Source organism: Mirounga angustirostris, unplaced genomic scaffold, assembly GCF_029215605.1.
Source record: "Mirounga angustirostris isolate CCGP_5_RB_7025 unplaced genomic scaffold, mMirAng1.0.hap1 SCAF_13, whole genome shotgun sequence".
NCBI lineage: Eukaryota > Metazoa > Chordata > Mammalia > Carnivora > Phocidae > Mirounga > Mirounga angustirostris.
The window spans coordinates 101,833,504-101,848,388 of NW_026991721.1; the positions used below are offsets into that span (position 1 = coordinate 101,833,504).

At 41.6% G+C, this 14,885-nt stretch overlaps 1 protein-coding gene across 11 annotated transcripts in view; it reads right to left on the reverse strand.

Moving 5' to 3' along the window:
• Positions 1–14,885, reverse strand: part of POU2AF2 (POU class 2 homeobox associating factor 2) — a 497,177-nt gene that overhangs the window by 57,967 nt on the left and 424,325 nt on the right. The window contains exon 8 of one of the 11 annotated variants that reach the window (XR_010407108.1): positions 2,745–3,683. The exons of the other annotated variants lie outside the window; for them this stretch is intronic. The gene's annotated coding sequence lies outside the window, so the exon portion shown is untranslated. Of the gene's footprint in view, positions 1–2,744; positions 3,684–14,885 lie in introns of those variants that run through there. 11 annotated transcript variants of the gene reach the window in all.

A 14,885-nucleotide genomic window follows, 5' to 3' on the forward strand; every position in this document is an offset into this window, starting at 1 on the left:
TCCTGTTTCTTACCCCAGAGATAACCTCCATCCAAATTTGTGTGTTGATTGTTTTGTATGTGTATTTTAATTGCTATGTACTATTCCAGTGTATGAACACGCCAAGTTAATCCTCCATCCATCTGTTGATGGCATTTGGGTTGCCATACTGGTATAAACAATAATGAAATCAACTTTGCAATGTTTGTTTCCATGCACATGTATCTAGAAGCACTATTTCTGGGTTTGTTTCTCTCCAACCTGGCTTTTATTACAAAATGGCTCTCTACTACACCAATGTACAGTCTCCTCAGTCTGTGAGGATTCTCATGTATCCACATCTTCAACACACTCCATAGTATCAGGCTCATAATGTCATAAACGTTGCCCATCCCACAGTGTTGAAACTGATGGGTTTTGTTTGCGTTTGCTTGACTATTAGTCACATTGAACAGCTTGCCATATATTCTTGCCTCCTTCATGTGTTAAAGCCCATATGAGGCAACAGAGAATGATAATGAGTTGGGGGGCGGGGTGGCAAAGGTTTCCATGGCTAGGAGTCGAAGTTTTCAAAAAATGAGGGAAGTGATTACAAGTTGAGGAGATGTCAGCAGTGAGGAGAGGGAAAAGGTGTCAAGAACCTCTTAGGATCAAGAATATGGGAACAGTGGTTTGAGAGGGGGCACTGGGGACCCAAAGACTCCTACCAGAAGAATGTGGGGCTACTTTCAGAGGGCTAAGAGGGCAGGGGGCCAGAGAGTTTCAATAGGACACAGCCAGGTTTTCTTTTAAGGCAAGAAAAGAAGTAGAAGACACAGGGGAGTTTGCTGATTGATGATTGAAGGACCTGGCTGAAGGATTTGGTTAGAATTAGTCATAGAGGGAACAGGATGGAGATGAGATTTGGGGGGATAATGGGGGATAATGGGTGTGAGGCATGGCAGGATTAGCCCTGACGTTCTTTTAGAGGAGGGTAGAAGCCTGTATAGTGGGATGGTCCTCCCCTGATGGTAGGACAGCTCCTGGGGAGAGTGACTAGGCTTGTTGCTCTTACTCATGTGTGGGCCCTGAGAACTTACCATGGTGCCTTTGTCTGAGCCAACGCTTCCTATGCTTCCTGTCTGCTAAGAGACCCAGTGATCCGCACCCAGAGCCTACAGCCAGAGCACTTGATAATCTCTGCTTCTACAGTAGGGTTCACAAAAGGAGTTCGGAATTTAGAAATAAAATTCACTAAGGAGCTCCCCCAAAAGGGATTTAAAAAATATTTCTGTTTTAGCTGTATAAATATGAGTTATTTTGTTTTCAGTTCAGCCTTTATCAGAAACTTCACAAGAAAATATTTTTATTATTTAAACATGGCTTTCCACTGGGATTACATTCTATGCAAACATCGGTTCTGAGTGACTCAGAGATTGTTTGTCTTCGAATACTGCATAAAGGGGAGTGTGTTTACTTTATGCACATTTATCTACAATTAAAGGGCTATATTTGGGGAATATTTGTTACTAGGAGTACTCAATGTTTATAAAAAAATCAAATTTTATACATTTTACCAAAATTTGGTGCTAGTGAAAAAAAATAAGGTTTCTGCTGTTGTATTGTGTCAAATTTGTAACAGCAAAGCAATTACAGGCATTTGAAAAATAGCCAAATCATAAACCTTCTAAATCAATATAGTACTCGTAATTTCTTGGTAATTAGTGGAGACTTCCAATTTGCCAAGAGTCAGCAGTGACTTTAGACAAGGAGTTAAGGCTGGAACCCATTTGGCCCGTGCCCCACGTCACATCAGGTGATGGGAAGGCACATCCTGCACCCACATTTTGCCTGTCACCATGTGGCCTCTTGTCTTGAGTGTCTGCTGCCTTTGCCCAGACTGAGATAACACATTTCTTGTAACTGCATCTATTTAAATACTTAAATGTGTATTTAAATATTTATTTAAATATTCAAAGTTTTAGTTTAATAAAAACTATTGTAAGAAATTAGAGAACCATCCTTTGAGAACAGTAGGGTCTTGGTCTAATTAATCTTCAGTTCTACCCTTTAATTTTCCTAAATTTCTACCATGAAATTGTTTTTTCATTTACAATGTTTCAAAGAAATGACATTTTTCCACTGGAGTAAGCATGCATCTAGCTCACGCTTTTGGGTCAAGTTGGTCAGTATGCAAGGCCTAGAGACTGAGCCAGAGACAAAGTGGCATGCTTTCTGAAGGCTCTTATTGCTAACACTCATTCATTCAACAAACATTCAGTAGATGCCAATTCTATGCCAGCCCTGGAGAAATGCTGGGTACACAGCAGGGAATACAACTCTCACGAATGCCTGCTTTCAAGCGTAAGTTCTGTACCGAAATGCATCTGTGCAGAGAACCTGCTTCCTGGTCTTCCCCCTGTGCCCTAGTGCTTCCAGCTGTCTTCTCTGGTCAAAGTCTGAGACCAACGAGCAAGAAATACTTCCACTTTACTTACCTTGAGAGGCCTGGCACCAACAGAATGTCAGTCCTTAAAGCACCCTTGTGAGCACCTCAAGAGGAAATCCCAGTTTCAGTTAGAGAGAGGAGTAATGGTTTCTTAGGGCTGCCACAACAAAATACAGTTGACCTTGAACAACATGGGGGGAGGGGCACTGACCCCCCCCATGCAGTTGAAAATACGTGGGTAACTCTTGACCTTCCCCATAACTTAACTACTAATAGCCTACTGTTGACCAGAAGACTTACTGATAATACAAACAGTAGATTAACACATACTTTACTGTTATATGTATTATATACTGTATTCTTACAATGAAGTAAGCTAAAGAAAATGTTACTAAGAAAACCATAAAGAAGAGAAAATACATTTACAGTACTATCTTTTAGTTACTGAAATCATCCATGTATAAGTGGGTCCACGCAGATGGAACATGTGTTGCTCAAGGGTCAAGGGTACTATGAACACAGTGGCTTAAAACAACAGAAATTTACTCCCTCTAGGTTCTGGAGGCAAGAAGTCTGAAATGAAGGTGTCAGCAAGATCACGATCCCCCTGAAGGCTCCAGAAGAATCCTCCTGGCCTCTTTTAGCTTCTGGTGGTTGTGGGCAATCCTTGGCATTCCCAGGCTCATGGCACCATAACTCTAGTCTCTGCCTCCAACTTCATATGACTTTCTCTGTGTATCCTCTCTGTCTTCAAACCTCTCTCTCCTTATAAGGGCCACCCTAATCCACTATGACCTCATCTTAATATAATTATATTTGCAGAGACCCTATTTCCAAATAAGGTCACATTCACATATAGGGGGGTTCAGACTACAACATATCTTTTGGGAGAACACAGTTCAACCCACAATAGAAGGGAATGGAAGAGACATTGTAAAATGGTGCTGACGGAAGAGATGCGCTTGTTTATAGTAGGGTGAGGGCTTCACAGAATTAAGCAGAAAGGATTAAGCAGAGGATCTGTGAGGGATGACTAGTCAGAAGGCGGGAAGTGAGGAGGGACTGTTGTAGCGGCGAGATGCCCATAAAGCAGGGCTTGCAAATTTGGATAGTTGGAGGAAAGGTCAGCTACTGTCAGGGAGGGAGGCAGCCTAGATGGGCAGTAAAATGAATGGACTGGACAGCATGTGCTCATTTTGAAGGAGCCTCACTGTGCTACTCCAGCTGGCTGTCATCACGAGAGACTGGAAGCAGTGTTGCCAGATTGTCCCATTTTCTAAAACAAAACAAAACAACACGGTATACCAAGATTATGTGGCATCTCCTGAATTGTAAATGATGGCAGCTACTTGACAAATGTTAATGCATTGTATAGACTACAAGTCCCTGTGCAGTCTGGATTGATACCATGATGGTCAAGGATCATGTGATGGGGGTGGGGTGGGGGCAGGACATAGGGGACAGGCAGGCAGGACAAACATGTAACAGGGAGCTCTGGGTTCTCGTGGGCATGCTGCCTCTCTCCCTGATTCCATGGTAAACTGATTGTCTGCAGAGGCTCAGCCCTGGGCAGTAAGGATCACGTGCTGGCTTCTGCTGAGTAGGCTGCTGGAATTAGCTGCCTTCTCTGCTGGAGACAGTTATGGCCCCAGCCTTCCAAAACCTTACCGGTCGTTTGAGTGGACATCACTATTGTCCCCAAGATGGAAGGTTTACTGTGTAAACTACCTGTGTAGCCAGAGCCTTTAAGGTTGAGAGGATGCAGATCCACAGAAGAGGTGGCAACAGGGTATTCCCACATAGAGACAAGGTGGGATGGCGCGTGCCCGGGACTGAAGAGGACACAGTGACTACCAGATGTCCAGACATAACAGCAAGGTCTCTGGCTGCTCCAGGTTCACCCACTTCCTCGCGCTGTGTCCCAAGAGGCTAACCTCCTTGGATTGCATCAACTAAGCTCCCTTGTCCTTTGGCATCTGGTCAGGTTCAGTCAGCGAGAGTACCAGTAATGCGTAACAGAAAGTTGAGATTGAAGGAAAAGAAGATAAAAGTATTTATTCCCAGGGGCGCCTGCGTGGCTCAGTCCATTAAGTGTCTGCCTTTGGCTCAGGTCATGATCCCAGGGTCCTGGGATAGAGTCCCTGTATCGGGCTCCCTGCTCAGTGGGGATCCTGCTTCTCCCTCTATCTGCTGCTCTCCCTGCTTGTGCTCTTTCTCTGACAAATAAATGAATAAAATCTTTTTAAAAAAGGTATTTATTCCCCTAAGAGCCCTCATTGCTGGGCTGTGGGTTGGCAGTGGCTCGACCAGAGGTCAAGACTGCTGTTGCCCTGGGCAGCCCTCGTCTTCAGCTGTAGGTCTCACTGAATTTCTGGAAAAGCTTGTTCTCCTTGCCTGGTCAGGCCTAGGGGTGGTGGCAGCTCCCTGCTATTGCTGGTTCCAAGGTGCTTGGCCAATCCTGGTGTCCTTGACCCTGTGACCTTCTCTGGGGATAGTTCCTTCATTAAAGTCTCCTCAATTATCCTGTTTGAGTGTGCCATCTGCTTCCTGCTGGGAAAGCAGATAAATAAAAAAGCAGCACACACACAGACATGTATATATATTACATATATGTCATATCTCTCTCTCTCTCTCTCTCTCTATCACATTCTTTGACCTTAAGATATCTTTCATTAGGTTTAATGGTTAGCATTGTAAGAATAACAAAAACCTCTAAAGAGCTCCGAAGTAGAAGGTTCCCCAACTGATTCTTTTTGCCATCAACCGAAGTAACAGGGGATCCTCCTAGAATTCTACTCCCTTGATCTGTGCCTTTGCATTTCACTTCTCCAGCAGTGTGCTGGCCCCCGGGGGTCTTCAGTGCTATAGCTCATTCATACTCAACCACTTAGAATGCAAAAGCTAACTCTTAAGATGATCCAGGATAAAAGGATATAAAGGTACGAAGTGTAAAGATCTGTAATCAGATCTTTAACGGTGCCTGTGGTTTTAAATCTGATTCACCTTTAGTATGTTCACCAGATGAAAACTGGATTATTGTCTTCACTGTTTTCATGTCTGAATAATCAAAGCCTTGCCCCCAAGTTTACCCTGGTTCCAAATCAAAGCTGTGGTCACCACAGCCCTCTGAGCAGTCAGAGACCTCTGCTTCCATGAAATCCTTCCTGGTCACAGAGCACTGGATGAGCTGCTCTTACCTTGGTAGCAGGACAGCTCTGAGAGCCTTCTTGGTTCTCCCTGTCTGCCCCTCTCCATCTTTCTCTCACTCTCTTTTGATTTTTTATTTCTCGGCTTTCTGATTTCTACTTCTCTAGAGCTCAAAATTTTCTCTTCAAATCACAATTTCTTTTCTCCCCTCTTTCTTGCAGCTTCTAAAAATGGTTTTCCTTCCATTTTCTTTTTAAAAATCTTATTTTAATTCCAACATAGCTAGCATACAGTGTTAAATTAGTTCCAGGTGTACAATATGGTGATTCAACAATTCTGTGCTTTACTCAGCGCTCAGTGTACTCTTCATCCTCATCACCTATTTCACCCCTCCCTCACCCACCTCCTTTGGTCACCATCAGTTTGTTCTCTATAGTTAAGAGTCTGTTTCTTTGTTTGTCTCTCTTTTTTCTTTTGTTTGTTTGTTTCTTAAATTCCATATATGGGTGAAATCATATGGCATTGATCTTTCTCTGACTGACTTATTTCGCTTAGCATTATACGCTAGCTCCATCCATGTTGTTGCAAATGGGAAGATTTCATTCTTTTTTATGGCTGAATAATATTCCACTATATATATATACACACACACACACACCCCCTACATCTTCTTTATCCATTCATCTGTCAATGAACACTTGGGCTGCTTCCATAATTTGGCTATTGTAAATAATGCTGCAATAAACATAGGGGTGGCATATCTTTTCCAAGTAGTGTTTTCATATTCTTTGTCTATACCACCCAAAGCAATCTACAGATTTAATGCAATCCCTATCAAAATATCAATAGCACTTTTCACAGAACAAGAACAATCCTAAAACTTGTATGGATTCACAAAAGACCCTGAATAGCCAAAGCAATCTTGAAAAAGAGAAACAAAACTTGAGATATCACAATTCCAGATTTCAAGTTATACCACAAAGCTGTAGTAATCAAAACAGTGTGTTACTGGAAAAAAATAGACACATAGATAATGGAACAGAAAAGAAAGCCTGGAAATAAACCCATCCTTATATGGTCAATTAATCTTCGACAATGGAGGCAAGAATATACCATGGGGAAAAGAGAGTCTCTTCAACAAATGGTGGAAAAACTGGATAGCTACCTGCAAAAGAATGAAACTGGACCACTTTCTTACACCATACACAAAAATAAACTCAAAATGGATTAAGGGCCTAAATGTGAGACATGAAACCATAAAGATCCTAGAAGAGAGCACAGGCATTAATTTCTTTGACATCGGCTGTAATAACATTTTTTTCTAGATATGTCTCTGGAGGCACAGGAAACAAAAGCAAAAATAAACTATCAGGACCACATCAAAATAAAAAGTTTCTGCACAGCAAAGGAAACTATTAACAAAACTAAAAGGCAACCTACTAAATGGGAGAAGATATTTGCAAAGGACATATCTGATAAAGGGTTAGTATCCAAAATGTATAAAGAATTTATACAACTCAACACCAAAACCCTCCCAATAATTCAACTAAAAAATGGGCAGAATACTTGAATAGACATTTTTCCAAAGAAGACCACCAGATGGCCAACAGACACATGAAAAAGATCCTCAACATCACTCATCATCAGGAAAATGCAAATCAAAACCACAATGAGATACCACCTCACACCTGTCAGAATGACTCATATCAAAAACACAAGAAACAACAAGTGTTGGTGAGGATGTGGAGAAAAAGGAACCCTCTTGCACTGTTGGTGGGAAGAATGCAAGCTTCTATAGCCACTGTGGAAATCAATATGAAGATTCCTCAAAAAATTAAAAATAGAACTATGATATGGTCCAGTAATCACACTACTGGTATTTACCCAAAGAATATGAAAACACTAATTCAAAAGAATAGAAGCATCCTTATGTTTTCCTTCCACTTTCAACACAGCCCTTGTTGGGACCAACCTCCAAACTAGTGGACTGTACCCAGCATGACCAGGGACTATGTCGGCATTCCTTAGTGCAAACACTGGCATATAAATGGGCAGACATGCAATCCAGATTGCATTCCCATTGCTTTGGCCTCAGCTGGATTGGTCTCTCTTAAATTATACAAGGAAACTGGATGCTGTGAAAAGGAATCGTGCTGGCCTGTAACTAAGTGTGATGTGATTTCCATAAAGTCAATTGTCTCCTCTGGGTCTCAGTTTCCTTATCTGTATAATGGAAGGAACCAGAGAAGTATTTTTAGCAGTGTGCACTCTTGTCAAACAAAATGTTACATGTAAAATAGGTCTATATATTTTTACGTTCACATTATAAAGTCAGTCAATGTCAATGACATTAAAAGACAATTTAAATCGGTGGAGAATGGATGAGGGATGCAAGCTCAGATGAGCCTCATTTCTAGCAAATGCAAATCCGGGATTGCAGAACCTGCCCAGCACTCTCCACAGAGTCCTAGTGTTCTGAGAACACAGTTTGATGGCCCCTGGGCTGGGAGATCTCCGAGACCTCACTGCCTAGAGTGTGACATGGATAGGAACATCAGCTTCACCTAGGAACTTGTTAGAAATGCAGAATTTTGGCCTCATTCCAGACCTACTGAATTAGAATCTGCACCTCAACAAGATCCTCAAGTGATTTATTTGCCCATTAAAATTTGAGAACTAATTTGGAACACTTTCTCAAACTTGGCTGCATGTTGGAATCAACCATGCTTCTCAAGCCTTAAGTCTTCTAAAAACTTATGAGGTCTTTTCCAGCTCTGAAGTCCCATGATTTTAACATCTAGCCTCATGAATTGGGGGTGGAATATGATATTTTTTGTTAAGTACACAACTAGTTTGATCATTTAGTCCTGAACAGTTTGGGTTTTTAATTTTTTTTTAAGCCAGAGGTTGACAAGTAAACTAGTCAAGGAAGTCTATGTTTTAGAAATGTGTGAACCACCTTTATTAGCTTTATTCTTTATCTAGGTAATTTCTAGGACACATTAAAAAATGACATCTTGAGGCCATGAAAAGATGCTCAACATCACTCATCGTCAGGGAAATGCAAACCAAAACTACAATGAGATATATCACATCACACCTGTCAGAATGGCTAGCATACAAAAGGCAAGAAACAACAAATGTTGGTGAAGATGTGGAGGAAAGGGAACCCCCATGTAGGCTGTTGGTGGGAATGTAAATCAGTGCAGCCACTGTGGAAAACAGCCATAAAAAAGAATGAAATCTTGCCATTTGCAACAAGGATGGACCTAGAGGGTATTATGCTACGTAAAATAAGTCAGAAGGAGAAAGATAAATACCATATGATTTCACTTATATGTGGAATCTAAAAAAGAAAATAAATGAAGGAACAAAACAGAAACAGATTCATAGATACAGGGAACAAACTTGTTGGGGTGGGGGGGATGGGCAAAATAGGGGAAGGGGATTAAGAGTTACAAAGTTCCAGGTATAAAATAAATAAGTCACAGAGAGGTAAAGTATAGCATAGGGAATTTAGTCAATAACTTCTGCAATAACTTTGTATGGTGACATATGGTAACCACACTTATGGTGGTGAGCATTTCATAATACACATTAATATCGAATCACCACGTTGTACACCTGAAACTAATAGAATACTGTATGTATTCAAATAAAACAACAAAACTCATTCAACTGTACACTTGATTCATGCATTGCACTATATGTAAATCATATGTCAGTAAACAGGTTATCTAAAAATAATGACATCTTGGTAACTTTACAGAATGTACCAAGGAGAAACATCCTCAGTATAAAAGTGTTTTCCCAAAAGTGTTTTCCCTGGTGGGGTGAGGGGATAACCCTGAGTAACCACATCTTAGACTTCTTGCTTTTGTTTTTATTCTCATTAGGTATCTCAAAGCAGCTATCAGAACTCAACGTACTTTATTTCCACATATACTTCCCCTACCTAACAGTGATGCCTCTTGGAGGAGGTCACAAGGTGGTGATGAGCTGGGATGTGTACATATTTCATTGCACTTGTGAGAGCTGGTCTCTTCTGTCAATCAGGGGAAGCATCTGCAATGGGCAGTCTTTTTGACATCTGAAAAGTTCTTGCTCTTTTTTATTTCCTTATAATTTCTGCCATAAACTCTACTGCAATACAGATGCAGCCTATGAATTTCATAACACTGAAAGCCCCACTTCCCCACATTCTTTCCATTTGTAGAGATTGTATGTATAAAAAAGCTGAGCAGGAAGTGTGATGACTGATGAAAACAGCTATTTTTGCCCAAGCCAGAAAGCTCTTGCCAGTAGGATGGCTGTTGGCAAGAAAAATGCACTTTTCTCTAGGGATGTCACTGACAGAGTTGGTATAAGCTGTGGGACATCTTAGGAGGCAGCGCAGAGACTTCACCCGAATAAAAGGAACCAAGGTCTACCTATCAGGTTCAAGGCTACTGGACAGTAGACTTTCCAATCTTGAATCTTTCAATCTTGAATATCAAATGGGTGAGTAAAATATAAGGATCCAACTACAAAATGGAGGCTACCACATTCGATAGAATGAGAAATGCAGCGACTGGCCTTTCATTTGAAAGAAACTTTGTCTTGCTGTTTGTGACATCAGATCTGTCTTTATTATGATGTTCCAAACACACTGTCCTTCACTGAGGAGGGAGTCAATTCCCAACTGCTTGTTGGATTACAAGCTGGTCATGATCTTGTATAAACCAAGGCCAGAAGGTTAAAAAAAAAAGTATAACTACCTTAAGAAACCCAAAACACTGTGTGTGAAAGCAAATCAAATGAAATTGACATTAATGTTTTGGTGATACCATGGAATGTTTGTCAGTATGAATTTAGAAAAAGCCCCAACTATCAGTGAACTTTCTTCTACTCACCTGAGAACATTTGCATATTCAAGAACTAGTGTGTTAAAATTTCTGATATTTTTTCTTCTCCGAATTGTACTCAGTACCCAAATCCTGGGTGTTTCCTTTTGCTGGGTGAACGAGATCCACAGAGCTACAGTCTAAGGGGCTGTATTTATATTTACAAAAATAATTAGGCTAAGATCAGAGGGAAAACGTGGGTCCTTTCTACTCCTCAGGGGCTGAACGTAGAGCCCCTTGTCTCCATAGGAAGAGTGGGATACAAAGCTTGCCCAGGAAGGCTTGAGGCACTCCAAGGGTTGAAACAGCTGGAGCCGTTTGTCCATCAAAGGAAAGTGTAACCAAAACATAAGGGAAGAGGTATTTTTCAAGATGGGGGATGACTCTAGCTGAGAATGACCACTCATCTTCAGTTTAAACTTCTATGGATTCCTGTTGAGGGGCAGACTTTTGAATAATAAGATAACTGATCTAAACCATCTGTCTTAAAAACACTGCTCGTCTGAAGAGACTACATTATGCTCTATTAGGGAGGTTGAAGCTGTACCCAAAGCCAGATTCATGGCTGGTTACAAATCTATCTGAAAGCTTTAGGATTCCCCCAAGACACCCTATTTTCAGAGGAGTTGCCTAAAATGAGCACATTATATAATATTAGGAATAACAATCATTTATTGAGTGTTTACTATGTGCCAGGTACAACATTTATGATGTTCTCTCTCTTTTTATTTGATGTTCTCTCTTTTTATGCATTGTCCAATTCTTTCTTCCTTTTTTTTTTTTTAAGATTTTATTTATTTATTTGACAGAGAGATAGAGAGCACAAGTAGGCAGAGTGGCAGGAAGAGAGAGAGGGAGAAGCAGGCTTCCCGCTGAGCAGGGAGCCGGACGTGGGGCTCGATCCCAGGACCTCCGGATCATGACCTGAGCCAAAGGCAGCCGCTCAACCGACTGAGCCACCCAGGCGCCCCTCTTTCTTCCTTTTTATTAGAGAGAGGGAGGAGGAGCAGGAGAGGGAGAGAGTCTTAAGCAGGCTCCACGCTCCACGACAGAGCCCGACGCAGGCTTCATCTCACAACCCTGAGATCATGACCTGAGCCTAAGTCAAGAGTCTGACGCTTAACCCACTGAGCCACCCAGGCGCCCCAGCATTGTCCATTTCTTTATCTCTCTAATGAAAACCTGAGCCACCAATTACACTTGCCTCTACCTCTCTCTTGGCATCCACACGGACTTTACTTCTGATCAAATCTTAGCTCCTTGACATCAGAGCCTATATACAGGGCACTGCCCTTGGAATACTAAGGCAGGTAATACAGATAAATCCTTTGTGCCCCACAGAACTTAAGAGTCTGTCCTGCAGCACTCAGCTCCTCATGTGGCTCAAGTTTGCTGAGTGGAGGAGTATATATTTATACAGATGACACACATTTGCTCAGATAACAGCAACCTGATGCTGAGTTGATGAAGACAGTTATATTCATAGTATATTTGAATCAGTCCTCACCACAAAAATCACTTGCTTCTCATGTCACAGTCCATGAGGAGAGACTCACAGTTTTATCGGAGATCTTTTTGAGTTCATGGTGTATCATTGCCACTCCGTTGACTGACTTTCTAGTCCCCATGGTCAACACTGCCTGTCTCACGTGATTTTTACTCTCACTGATTTTGGTGTTCTAGATGTTGTCTCCTCCAGTTATTGCCATCATGATGTAAAGAATAAGTCCCCTGTCCATTGATGTTCGGAGCACTGTTCCTGGAGCCATGCACACAAATTCATTATTCGTCCCTAGGCTGTTGAGCTCTTGTATTTGACTTGCTCTTGGTGTATTCCACCCCACTTCTCACTGTTAGATGTGTACCTTTGTTTCATACTAAAAATGGACAATCTTCTTGCTGTGGTGTTCCAATTCCCCTCCTTTCAGCGTGAGTTCATCTAGTATACCACCCACATTTTTTTTTTTTTTGTTAGAGGTAGTCATTATTCCTCCTATTTAAAATTTTTGATTCTGAGGACCTGATGTTAGCACCAATCCATCTAATTATCCTGAGCTCAGTGGACTCCTTCCTGGGCTGAGATCTGCCTGGCATCACAGTGGAGCTTCTGCTCTGTGACATTCTCTACACATTCTCTACACATACACACACACACACACACACACACAAATTCTAAGTCTCTAATTATCAAATGTCATCTGTAATAAGCTAATGTTGAAATCAACTCAAACAATTGAGAATCCAAACACCCCCCACCCCCACCCCCCCCCACTTCAAGAGAGAATCACTATTGAGATTCACTATCTGAGGTACCAATTTTCTCATGTAATTTCCAAATCCAATGGGCATTTTTTCCCCCCAGTCTACTTGTTTTACTTGACTGGTAGCATTTCACACTTCTGACCAGTTCCTTCCTGAACTCGTTCATCTTTTGGCTTTCGAGCTACTACTCTCTCCTGGTTGTTTTCCAACCATTCCGGTATTCCCTCCCAGTATCCACATTTTTTGTGCATTTCTTAAATGCTGGTCTTCCTTAGGGTTCCATATTTGACTATCTTTTTTTCTTATGCTATATACCCTATTTGATTAGTGTATTGGGTTAATCTCATTACTCCCAGGGCTTCAAACTTCCATCTTTATGCCAGTATCTATATTGGTATATTATTTTGTATCTCCAGATCTTTCTCTTGAGTGTCAGACCTGAACTTTGAAGTTCCTAGTAGACATGTTCACTTAGATGCCTGTGAGCATCTAAAACTGAACTTGTTTTCATGTCATTTATCTTTCTCCTATATTGCTTACTTTAGTTAAAGGATGTCATCTCTATTCTAGTTGCTCAAGCCAGAAGCCAGAAGCTTTAGAGTCATCTTAGACTTACTCCTCCCTCTCATCACCTTCAAAATCTCAAAATTCAAATACTGTTGAGTGTATCCAACTTCTCATGACTGGTCCCTCTTCTCTCTCCTCGAAGCCGCTTCTTGCCATTTCTCAAAGGTGGTTCCGAAAATTGCCTTTCATCTGTCCTCCATATATGTGGTCACTTTTGTTCTTATCCCTCTTCTCTGCTCCAATCAGAGTTCTATTTCTCAGATGTGGATCTGATGATGACTCCATCCTGCTTAACATTCTTCCATGCCTCCTTACTGGCAATCAGACAAAGGTTGAACCTCTTGACCTGATCCACTAAGACCCTTCCCCATCTCCAGCTCTTCATGCCATCCCTCCCACACAGGAGTGAGAGCAGCCCCGAGATGATGCCCCCCTAGGGGCTAATAGATCCTTACAGCAGAGCTTAATACCAGAAAATCTTATGTTCAATTCTGGGTTTACTGATCCAGGATTTTGCCAATAAACAGAACAGTTTCAACCTGAAATTAAGGGGTGGATCTGGGATTCAGTCAAAGAAGAAACTATTTTTTGACAAATAAGGGGTATGACTAACAATAATAACACTTAGAATTTTTGAGTATTTATTCAGTACTAAGCATGGTTCTAAGGGTTTTATTATCTACTCATTTTATCTTTACAAAACATGAAATAGGTACTATTGGTAGCCCCTTTTTATGGATGAGAAAATTGAGGCGCAGAAAAGTTAAAACAATTGCCTAAAGTCAGAGCCCTATGTGGTAGAGTCAGGATTAGAACCTAGAACTCTGCCCCTGAGCCTCTTCTCTTAAGCATCTTGGACCAGGATGCATGAAAGAAACCAGGAGGAAGCACTGGGAGCAATGAAAGAACCCATGACACAGAGAGGATTTGTGACTGCTCACTTATAATTTTCACACACACACATGCATGCATGTATGCTTTTGCACACACATACGCACATATACATGCTCATGCACACACATGTATGCACACTAACCTAGGCACATACCCGTTCATGTGCACACATGCATGCACACACATGCTCATGTACACATGTATGCATCATTCACACACACGTGCGCACACATGCATGCTCATATACACACACCTATGCATATATATGTTCATGTGCCAACATGCATGCATACACACACTTGTGTGCAAACATGCAGGTACACACATGTGCATGTACACACACATGCACACACATGCTCATGCACAAACATGTATGCACACATGCATGCTCATGCACACACACCTAGGCACATACTGTTCATGCGCGCACATGTATGCACACACATGCTCATGTACACATGTATGCACAATTCATACACACGTGTGCACATATACATGCTCATATACACACCTATGCACATACATGCTCATGTGCCAACATGCATGCATACACACACTCGTGTGCAAACATGCAGGTACACACATGCACATGTACATACATATGCACACACATGCTCATGCACAAACGTATGCACACATGCATGCTCATGCACACACATGCACACACATCTAGGCACATACCGTTCATGCACACACATGTATGCACACACATGCTCATGTACACA